Raw genomic sequence first — 12060 nt, forward strand, 5'->3', positions numbered from 1 at the left:
TGCTGGCAAATGGCCCTCTGTCACCCAGGCGGCATCTTCCTTCCTGCCCATGACTCCTCAGCCCTTCCTCCGCGATTACGAAGAGCTTATTTCCTTTCTTTCAGTAGCTATATTTTAAGATTTACTATGTCCCCTCGCTGTTTTTCTTTTTTTTTTTTTTTTTTTTTTTTTTAATTATTTTTTTTAATTTTCTTCTCTAGACTAAACAACCCCAGGTCCTTCAAGCTTCCTTTTTTGGGCTATCTTTTAATTTTCTCAGCACTTATATACACTCTCCTCCAGACTCCCTCTATTACTAGTTCACCACCTTTATTAGCAAATCATTATCTGGCGTTTATTGGGTATTACTTACTGGGGGAAAATGCTATTTATTAGAATATCTTTATTCTTCTCGTTATTATGGACTATAATAGCTGTTGTTCAGCCATCTGCCAGCTCTTTATGGCTTTGCAGAGGTGAGGGAGGGGTGTGTTAGGAGCAGTTATTCTCAGCACCAAATTGGAGCTTGTGTGTGTGTGTGTGGGGGGTGTTTAACGAGATGCTCTCACTCAGCAGTTCCCAACCATCCCTCAGACATGCTCCAGGACCCCGTCCCCAAAAGGGGTGAGAAACATCACCAGAAATCTGTGGTTCCTCTTGAGGTCTTCGTGGGTTTGGGGAAACCCTGGGGCTGGTCCTTGGAGGGTTCAGTGAAAAATCAAGGTGAAGCCCCCAGGTTTGTGCGGGGCAGGGAGGAGCAAGCTGGGACAAACCCATCCCTTTTTATCCATTTTAAAACGATGGCTTTTTCCCCACAAAGACATTTCGATAAGGAAAAGTATTTTGGGTTATTTATTGCAATTAGCTCTGCGTATACAGTTGACTCCGTTGCAGATAAGGACCCTGGAACTGCAGAAACAGCATCACCAGTGAGATAAGGAACAGCCATCAGTGCACAGCGGGTTTCCATCGCAGACAGAGGATGTCAGATCCCCCACTGGAATAAAAACCTCCAACCCTACCCAAACACACGCAGCTAGAAATATTTTTTTCCAGTGGAAGACATGGCCCGGAATCTGTACGATAAAGCAGCAAATTGTTGGGCGTCCCCTGCATGTCTGCTGAGGATGTTTTGAGAGCAAAAAGGGACTTTGAAACAATACAGTGCAATTTTTTGTTTTGGCACCTCCTTGAAAGGTATGTTTTCGGTGGAGATGTCTCACCAGTGCCCCTGTACTCGGCCCTGGTGAGGCCTCACCTTGAGTACTGTGTTCAGTTTTGGGCCCCCTACCATAAAAAAGACATTGAGGTGCTGGAGCGGGTCCAGAGAAGGGCGACAAAGATGGTGAGGGGTCTGGAGAATAAGTCTTATGAGGAGAGGCTGAGGGAACTGGGGTTATTCAGCCTGGAGAAGAGGAGGCTGAGGGGAGACCTTCTTGCTCTCTCCAACTCCCTGAAAGGAGGGTGTAGAGAGGTGGGGGTCGGTCTCTTCTCCCAAGTCACAGGCGACAGGACGAGAGGAAATGGCCTCAAGTTGCGCCAGGGGAGGTTCAGGCTGGATATTAGGAAACATTTTTTCACTGAAAGGGTCATCAGCCATTGGAATGGGCTGCCCAGGGAGGTGGTTGAGGCCCCATCCCTGGAGGTGTTCAAAAGAGGGGTTGATGTAGTGCTGGGAGGTATGGTTTAGTGATGATGTTCCTTGTTTGTTGTGTGGGTGTCTATTTTTGTCAGTTAGGTTGACGGTTGGACAAGATGATCTTTAAGGTCCCTTCCAACCTAGAAGATTCTGTGATTCTGTCTGCATTCATCGTAGAGGTTTTGGTCAAAGAGCTCCACTTTCCCACAGATCTTAATTCAGGCCATTTGAGACTAAAATCCACACTAAAATACATCTAACTTCCTCTTCACTGGCATTTTTGATGGTGTCAGCTCCATCAAGGGTGATGAACCCAAATCAAACTTTCTGAGGCTCGGCTTCAAGCCCACCATTGCTCAAAGAGGTGGGAGGAGGTGAGGTGTCCATGGAAAGGACATCACTCTGGAGTTGAGGCACCTCTGCTAATGATGGGAAGAGTGTTGAATTGCTCCCAAAGCCCTGCTCTCCAGAGAAAACACCTTGGATCTGACAGGCTGAGGGAGCTGGGATTGTTCAGCCTGGAGAAGAGAAGGCTCCGGGGAGACCTTAAAGCGGCCTTCCAGTACCTGAAGGATGCCTATAGAAGAGCTGGAGAAGGACTCTTTGACAGGAAGTGTAATGATAGGACAAGGGGAAACGGTTTTAAATTGGAAGAAAAAAAGATTCAAATTAGATATCAGGAAGAAATTTGTTACTATGAGGGTGGTGAGACACTGGAACAGGTTGCCCAGGGAAGTTGTGGATGCCCCATCCCTGGAAGTGTTCAAGGCCAGGCTGGATGGGGCTTTGAGCAACCTGCTCTAGTGGGAGGTGTCCCTGCCCATGGCAGGGGGGTTGGAACTGGATGATCTTTGAGGTCCCTTCTATGATTCTATGATTCTAAGGGGTGGCTCCCGAAGGAGTTTGGATATCTGAGATGCTTAGTTGTGTCCTGTGAGCCCATTAGTTGAGAGGGAGAAGATGCTCTGGTGTTATGGAAATGGAGGAGGAACACGAGGAGCTGGGAAGGGAGATGTGAATTTCTCTGGGAGATCCTGATGGCTTTATCACTCCTTGCTTCACCTTCCTCTTCTTTTTTACGTTCTTTCTCCTTCCCTCAGGCCAGAATAAGATCTTTCTTTTTATACATTCCAGGTACCTTTGTGGAGTGACCCTTAGACCAGGTCGTTTTAGGTGAGCAAAGCCCCCGCCAGCCCCTGCCGATTAATTATTACTTCCATCCTCCTGCTTCTCAACCTTGGGAAACTGCTCTGTATTGGGTAATTCCTCTTTTTTTTTTTTTTTTCCCCACAAATGGACAACAGTCAAAATATAACTTGCCCCAGGTTTAAAAAAACACAACCTGCCAAAGGACCAAAACTTCAGGTGGGAGACAAGAGACCCCTTGGGAAAGGGGTCCATGGATGGAGGGCTGCCCGTGGGGATGTCCCACCTCAGAGGGGGAGGTTGATCTGCCCCAGGGCAGTGGGAAAGAGACTTCACGGTGACGTTAGTGGCCTGGCAGAGGGACGTGGTGGAGGCTGGCTCTTACGACACCGGGCGCTCCAGCCCTCAGCACGATTTCCATTGGCACCTGCACCGGGAGCCAAGTGGGAGACCTTTGCTCAGCTTCCCATTAACCATTTAGTTTTAATTAAAGGCATTCACCAGTCAGCTGCCACTGACCAGCTGGGAGAGTAGCTGGGTGGTCCTTGACCATCACGTCCACCTATTTTTTGGGTTTTTGTTTTTTTTTGTGTTTTCACAAATCTGGTAATTTTTGCTATTACAGGAGGTGGGGAGGAGGTGGGTGCAAAGGGGGTGCTTAGGAAAAGGGGTGTGAGGTTGCGCTGGAGGTTTTGGGGAAGAAAAGGAGGAAAACCTTTCAAATGTGGGTGTTGAGGGACGAAAGACCAAGCCATGCAAAAGCCCTCTCAGACCAGCCTGAACTTTAACCCTCCCCCTGTATGTTGTTGTCAATGACCAGTTTTGGGTGGGAACACCCAAGAAGGAGGGTGAACGCTTCACCTCAATCTCCCCCAAGTGCTTGGGTCCCAATGCCACCCAACTGTCCCAAAGGGTTGGGGACTTCTCCATGCCCACCCACCAGCTGCAATGCTGCAATCACTGCTCCAAGGGTATCCCCAATCTCCCCCAAGTGCTTGGGTCCCAATGCCACCCAACTGTCCCAAAGGATTGGGGACCTCTCCATGCCCAACCCACCGGCCGCAAGGCTACAAGCACTGCTCCAAGGGTATCCCCTGTCTCCTCCAGGTTCTTGGGTCCTGATGCCACCCAACTGCCTCAAAGGGTCGGGGACCTCTCCATTCCCACCCACTGGCCCCAAGGCTGCAAGCACTGCTCTGAGTGTGTCCCCATGTCCCCAATCTCCCCCAGGTTCTTGGGTCCCGATGCCACCCCATTGTCCCAAAGGGTTGAGGATCTCTCCATGCCCACCCACCGGTTGCAAGGCTGCAAGCACTGCTCCAAGGGTGACCCCATGTCCCCAATCTCTCCCAAGTTCTTGGGTGCCAATGCCACCCCATTGTCTCAAAGGGTTGGGGACCTCTCCATGCCCAACCCACTGGCCCCAAGGCCGCAAGCACTGCTCTGAGGGTGTCCCCATGTCCCCAATCTCTCCCAAGTTCTTGGGTGCCAATGCCACCCCATTGTCTCAAAGGGTTGGGGACCTCTCCATGCCCAACCCACTGGCCCCAAGGCCGCAAGCACTGCTCCGAGGGTGTCCCTGTGTCCCCAGTCTCCCCCAAGTTCTTGGGTCCCGATGCCACCCCATTGTCCCAAAGGGTTGGGGACCTCTCCATGCCCCACCCACCAGCCCCAAGGCTGCAAGCACTGCTCCGAGGGTGTCCCTGTGTCCCCAGTCTCCCCCAAGTTCTTGGGTCCCGATGCCACCCCATTGTCCCAAAGGGTTGGGGACTTCTCCATGCCCACCCACCAGCTGCAATGCTGCAATCACTGCTCCAAGGGTATCCCCAATCTCCCCCAAGTGCTTGGGTCCCAATGCCACCCAACTGTCCCAAAGGGTTGGGGACCTCTCCATGCCCAACCCACCGGCCGCAAGGCTACAAGCACTGCTCCAAGGGTATCCCCTGTCTCCTCCAGGTTCTTGGGTCCTGATGCCACCCAACTGCCTCAAAGGGTCGGGGACCTCTCCATGCCCACCCACCGGCTGCAAGGCTGCAAGCACTGCTCCGAGGGGTCTCCCCCAAGTTCTTGGGTCCTGATGCCACCCCATTGGCCAAAAGGGCAAGGCTGCAAGCACTGCTCCAAGGGTGACCCCATGTCCCCAATCTCTCCCAAGTTCTTGGGTGCCAATGCCACCCCATTGTCTCAAAGGGTTGGGGACCTCTCCATGCCCAACCCACTGGCCCCAAGGCCGCAAGCACTGCTCTGAGGGTGTCCCCATGTCCCCAATCTCTCCCAAGTTCTTGGGTGCCAATGCCACCCCATTGTCTCAAAGGGTTGGGGACCTCTCCATGCCCAACCCACTGGCCCCAAGGCCGCAAGCACTGCTCCGAGGGTGTCCCTGTGTCCCCAGTCTCCCCCAAGTTCTTGGGTCCCGATGCCACCCCATTGTCCCAAAGGGTTGGGGACCTCTCCATGCCCCACCCACCAGCCCCAAGGCTGCAAGCACTGCTCCGAGGGTGTCCCTGTGTCCCCAGTCTCCCCCAAGTTCTTGGGTCCTGATGCCACCCCATTGTCCCAAAGGGTTGGGGACCTCTCCATTCCCACCCACCAGCTGCAAGGCTGCTAGAACTGCTCTGTGGGTGTCCCCAATCTCCCCCAAGTTCTTGGGTCCTGATGCCACCCCATTGTCCCAAAGGGTTGGGGACTTCTCCATGCCCACCCACCGGCTGCAAGTACTGCTCTGTGGGTGTCCCCAGTCTCCCCCAAGTTCTTGGGTCCTGATGCCACCCCATTGTCCCAAAGGGTTGGGGACTTCTCCATGCCCACCCACCGGCTGCAAGGCTGCAAGCACTGCTCCGAGGGTGTCCCCACCGTCGTTGACATCTGTCCCCTGTGAGAGCAGGGGTGGGGGGGGACAGCAGCAGGGTGACCAGGCTGCCGGCCAGCCTTTATCTCCTTCCTCTGCCTTATCTGCTTCCAGTAGAAATTGGATTGGGAACGGGCGCCCCAGGAGCCAGGCGGGGAGCTCGAAATGGAGCGGCCCGATGGGGGCGGCTGATAACGGCGTTTCCTGGAGACGGGAGCACTTGGGCAAGGACTCCTAGAAACAGCTCGCAGAGAAGCTGAGATGGGGGAGATTAAAACAACAAAAAAAACCCCCACCAACAAACCAAACCAAAACAAAAAAAAAACCCTTCTGCATCACTGGATTCCTCATCTGCCTGCAAAACAGCCAGCGCTGAGATCCTATCTGACACCTCGGAGACGAAACAAAAGTGTGAGAGACCCCAAGGACCTGGGATGACCCCCCACGAGGCTGGGGAGGATGGAGGATGCTGGTGGCCAAAGCTGCAGCGAGCAGGGAGGGAACGGGGCGGCTCGAGCGCCCGAAGCAGCGCAGGAAAGTGGGTCATGGCTGGAGATCAAGGTTTGTCCTAAAAAACACCTGGAGGCAGCAGGGTCAGGTAACTGGCCGTGGGGCGAGCGATGTGGGTCAAGGTGTGGTAAATACCCCTTTGTAGGCAAGCAGAGGTAGGGTCCCCTGGGATGGGCGACGCAGACACGGGAGGGATTTGCAGCAAGGACAACCCACCACCATGTTCCCTCATCCCATACATCCCACCTGGTGGGGCACAAATCACCCCCCCCCTGCCCCAGCCAGACCTTGGGCCGGAGTAGGGTTGTGGGTTTGCACACACAAGGGTGACAGCAAGGGACAGAGGCCACCCGGTTGTCCTCTGGAGACCCGGGCTGAGCGCCCTGGGTGGAAAGCGCGGCGGTGCCCTGCCGTCTGGGCTCCCTTCCAGGCTCGTCATGGGACTCCCAGCAAATCCCCTGGGGCAATCTGATCTCCAGGGCCGGGCAGGGGAACCTATCCCTCCCTCCCTCCCTCCCAGCACCACGTCGGGTTTTCCACGGTTTAAGGTGCCAAAGTTCATTGACGATGACCGACCGGGTCCTGGCGGGTTGGGGCACACCCCTCCAACCGGTGCCACCCTTCGTGGGTGACAACGCAGGTCACCCAATGAGGAGAAGGAGGAAGAAAAAAAAAACAAAACAAGGTGCAACAGGGACGAAGCCACTTTGCACCCGAATATAAAACCTTGGCAAAAAATAAAATAAAAAAAAAATTAGGTATAAATCATCCTCGTGACACATCCTACGTAAACACCAGAGGTTCTATCGCCGCTGGTAGATTTTTTAGCCGGTTTTATTTCACGGCGCAGTCAGACTTGATGATGAAACTCCGTCTGAAGCTTCACGGAGACAAATGACACATGTTTCCCAGTAGTCCTTGAATGGCTATCAAATGTGTCATAGTTAGGAGCCAGCCTGGAGGGACTTTTTCTCCAGTAGCTCTTATTCCAGGAAATGAGTCTGCCCTGTGCATTCCCTAAATTTGTCAGTGATCTAGGAGGCATCTTTGTTAAAATTAGAAGGTCCGTTTTGGTAAAGTTTCTACTGGCTCTTGAGTAATTTAGGAGGTGAAATAACCATGTGGTAAAAGTCTCTCTTCTGGGAAGAGGCGATGGGCTCGTTGGGAAACACGGGGAGTGATGAAGGTGCCGTTGTCCCTTTACAGCTCTGCCAGGGGGTTCGACGTGATGAAACCCTCACAACCACCTCCTGGTGCTTGCACCAGGCTCCCACGGCCTGGAGGGGATGTCCCCCACCGAGGGAGGTGTGCAGTCCCCTACGTGCTCTCTCCACCACCCACACACCTTTACATGGATGCCAACAGCTTGCACAACCCCCGGGGCTGGGGTCAGGGATGTGGAGAACGACTCCAGCTCCCAGGTCCCCTGGCCGGTGTCCAGGAGAGCGAATTCAGCTCCATAACAGGGGGGTGGCCACGTGAAAACTGAGGATTAGCAGTAACGTCAGGTCCACGTGAGCCCCACGGAGATGCTGGAAGGTTGCCTGGAAGTCCTAGATAGTTGGCACGGGACAAAAAAAAGGAAGAAATTTTTAGGCTGAGGGTGGTGAGACACTGGCTCGTGTTGCCCAGAGAGGTGGGAGATGCCCCATCCCTGGAACCATTCCAGGTCAGGTTGGACGGGGCTCTGAGCGACCTGGTCTAGTTGAAGATGCCCCTTCTCATGGCAGGGGGGTTGGATTAGGTGGCCTTTAATGGTCCTTTCCAACCCAAACCACCCTATCATCCTATGAAAACCATACCAAAAAGCCCTCAAAGCATCTAGAGCTTGGTCCTTTCGCACAGTGTGGTACCCACCAAACCCACTCCAGTTTCCCCCTTTGCCTTCCCATCCTGGGCTGGGCTGGGACAGACCCAGGGCTGAGCCAAGGGCAGCACGGGGAAGGTTTGGTCAACCCTGCGCTACCCCACCCCCAAATATCTGACATGAAATAAATGACCGTGGCAGTTATTTGAGCCACCACGTCACCACCTGGAACAGGAAATGGTGCGAGAAGAGCTTTTCCTTGCAGATGAGGCAATCAAACTCCAGCATAATCACAGAAAGAGCAAGTTTAGGAAAAAAAAAACCAACAGTGCTCCCCCCGCCCGCTTTGCCTCCCTCCCCATGAACTCTTTTGAACTTGGAAAAACCAAACCAAAACAAAACTGAGTTCAGCCTCAGTTCAAGTCACAGATAAAGTTCAACCTACTTCTAATTTTATCCTGACGGTTCCCACCAGAAAATAGGCACCGGCACGGCACTGTGGGGCTAAACCACCCTGTCCCCTCCACCCCTCTGCCAGCCCCACTGCATGTCCCCAAAACCCCCTGCGACAACAAACAGGAGACCACATGCCCCAGCCACCTCATGGGAGCATCTCCTGGAGGCGACCATGGTGCACCATCATCCCATGGGGCTGCTTGTCCCCCGCCGTGTCCAACCAGGGCCACCCTGGGCTGGGCAAGGGCTCCACACGAAAACTGCTGTTGGACTTGCCTTTTCTCAGGTTCCTCTGGGGTTGTTTTTTTGTCGTTGCTTCTCTTAGGAGCGGTGCTTTGATCTAGCACTGTGGGGGCAATTAGGTGAAGTGGAGGAGAGGGTAATTAGGGGAGGAATTGGGAGGCGATGGGTCGTGCATGGAGGAGCAGCAGGACGTGAGGCTCCCTGCAACCTCCTTGCACCATTTCCATGGGTGACCTCAACGCATATGGGTGGTGGTGGTTGCTGGTGGGACTTTTGGGATGCAAACCTAGCATGACCCAGGCATGATGTTTGCAGGAGCAGAAAGGGCTAAAAAAAGGGCAAAAGCCCTTGTGCAAGGTGTTGGGGGTCCTAAATTGGAAATGTAGGGACCAGGGATTTTCACCTGTTCCCAAGGACAACTCATCATCCTAAAGGAGGAGACATCCTTGGCTGTGGAAAGGGAGCTGAGGTGGCCAAATGTGACAGCACAAAGCTTGAGAGGGGAAGGAGCCCTGTCTGCAAACACAGAGGGGACAGCAAAGAGAGATTTAACTTACAGGACAGGGAGAAAAAGGGGAAAAAAGATGGGTAAATTGGGCTGAAGAGCAGAACCCAAGCAGCAACAGAGCTTATTTGGGCTTAGCCCCCCCGGGGAGAGTGGTGAGCCCCTGTGGCAATGCTTTTAAAGGTGTTCACAGAAGCAACAGCAATGTAATTTTATATAAAGAATATACACAGTACAATAAAACCATGCAAGGATTGTAAAAACCTCAAGGGAGACGAGGACTTGAGGTCTCTACATGTTGCACAATGCCTCTCCCAAATGCTTCACAGCCCCCTCCCCAAAACAAGACTGCATTTATCTTTAGGAAATCAGTAAAAATCCTTCTTTTCTAGCAAATACATGGAATTTTTATGCTTTATAAAAGAAGAGCAGACCTGAGAAGGGGACGGGGGGGGGTGGGGGGGGGTGGTTTCTCTCACAGAGTTGTAAAATACAGCCCTGGGGGTAGAAGTTACCTTCGCTGTAAAACAATCCACCAACTGGATTTCACAACCTTTTGTCGTCTCTCTCTCTCCCCAGAGCAGTCTTTTACGGGCGTTTGCCCTCAAACCAGTTCTTTGTCAGATGACATGGGTAATTACCACCAGACAGGTTTTTGGTAACCCATCCCCTGACCCAGGTTTTCCCTCCCACCCTCACGCCGTGCAGCTGTGGCTTGGAAGGGGAATCTGAGCTCTTTGGAGGCCCAAAACTTAAAAATATCAACCGATGTAATTTCAAAATTGATCTCTGAGCTCCAAGGGTGGCATTAACTACCCGGAGACGTTGTGTCACTTCACTCTCCATGGTGGATGGCATGGTGGATGAGGAGAAATACCTGGAGGTTTCTGTAGGATCAAGGGTTGGGTTTGGAGTTGTTGGGAGGAACAAGCCCCAGCTGTGGTCCTTGGTTGTCCAGAAGGGTTTGGAGAGGACATGGTAGGTGAAGAAGGTTGTCCTGCAAGGCACACCCAGGCTGGGTCCCCTATCTGAGGGACAACGGTGTCCCCACACCTGGTCTTTTCCTTACTGACACAGCCACCAAGCCAAGGAAGATGTCAAGACCTACCAAGTGGCATTACTTGTGACATGGGGCATCGCCTCATCCATCCTTCTGCCCTAGTGCAGGACCAACCATACCAGCACCCTTACTGGGAGAGTTGGTGCAACCTGGCCCTAAAACCTCCAGTAATGGAGGGCCGATTGGCTGCTGCACCCCCAAAATGTCTTGTGATGGATGATGGGGTCATTCCTGGATGTTTGCAAAGGGCTATAAATAGAAATATATAAAAAAAACCCCTGTTTAGTCCTTGTCTGGACGACCACCAGGCCTTGCTTTAGGTTATTTTGATGACAGTCCAGGGGAAAACACCAAGCTGGTTCGTGCCATCTGCTGCTGAAAAGCTGACCCAGTAGGGGTTGATTTTGTCGTGTTATTCCTGGGTCCTTCCCATAATTTCTGTTGCTGCACCAGCTGGGTGGGAGTTTTGCAGCAAGCGAGACAAATCGCTGTTGGTAACTGAGGGGTAAAGACACCCAAAATCTCTCTTCCAAAGCTACCACTTCCCAGGACCCATCCCTAAACCCCCCACCATGAACCACCCTGGCCTACAGCCGGAGCTGTTATGGGTCTGCTGGAGTCAGAGATTGGCTTGTCCCCCAAAAATCCCAGTTTGTGAGCATCCATACCACCTTCAGGAGCTTATCAACAGCAGGGTTGGGCTGGGAGCAAGCCAAGCCAAGCCAAGCCAAGCCAAGAGCAGGGACGGTCCCTGTGCTCCTGCGACCACCAAGATATAATAAATGAGAAGATAACCTGCAGTAAAGGGGAGATTTTGGAGCAGGTGGACCGGAATTGAAGCAGATCTGAAGCTTTCAAGAGGCAAGAACATTTCTGTGAATTCCTCGTGGCTGCCAAAAACCCCAGGGATCAGAGGAAGTTTGATCAGCTTTCCGAAAACACGGCAAACCTACGAATCGCTGGGATGTTCTCCTCTTCCAAGAGCTCCGCTTCCAGCCCTGGGCAACGAGGGGAGTTTCTAGACCCTCGTAGTGGTGAGAAAATGGATGGCAAAGATAAATCCAAGGGATAAAATGAGTTCATGATTAATGTATAGAATCATAGAATAATTTTGGTTGGAAAAGGCTCTTAAGATCATCGGGTCCAACCGTAAACCAAGTAATATCGGGGTAACAGCGCTGCTGCCGTGTTTGCAAGCTGAAATGTAGCTTAAATGACTGTTGGTTTGGGTGCAGCAAGAAGGACAGCGTTAAAGAAGTAATGCACAAAGGGATGTGGCCTCCTCCTTTAGGATCCCGCGTTGCCATTGCTAATTATGAAGGCAGAGATTGATGTGGCTTAATTTATGCCTGCCCCACTCCTCAAGATTTCCCTGAGTTAATTCCTAGAGCTGTGTGTCTGCAAAAAGCATCCCATCCTTGGGCTATAATTTAACGATTTAACCATTTCCAGGGATGCAGACGCCGCATTGGAGGGTTGCTCTGGTTATCGTGGCCGTTAAAGATGAGCGTGGGGTCTCCAGGATGGATGGCCCCAGGACAGGCCACCAAAATGGAGCCACCTTAGGGATTTTTGGCTTCCTCCACTCCATGGAAAAGCACTGCTCCCCTCGGAGCTGCAGCCTTCCCAGGGGATACAGTGGTATTCCAAAGGGAAAAGCCGTGGGGGGGTTGGATGGTGAGCTGATGCCTCATCCCACACCAGCTCAAAGCTGGCTCACCGCTTCCCATCGGTCACAGAGTTAATGGGGAAAAAATGCAAAGTCCCTCTCAAGAGAAACGCCGAGATTTCAAAATTCCATTCTGGCCTAAATCGTCCGAGTTTTTCACCAAACAAAGCATTTTGTTTCAATGTATGTTATGTTGCT

Source organism: Calidris pugnax, unplaced genomic scaffold (genome assembly GCF_001431845.1).
Source record: "Calidris pugnax isolate Ruff unplaced genomic scaffold, ASM143184v1 scaffold150, whole genome shotgun sequence".
Classification (NCBI taxonomy): Eukaryota; Metazoa; Chordata; class Aves; order Charadriiformes; family Scolopacidae; genus Calidris; species Calidris pugnax.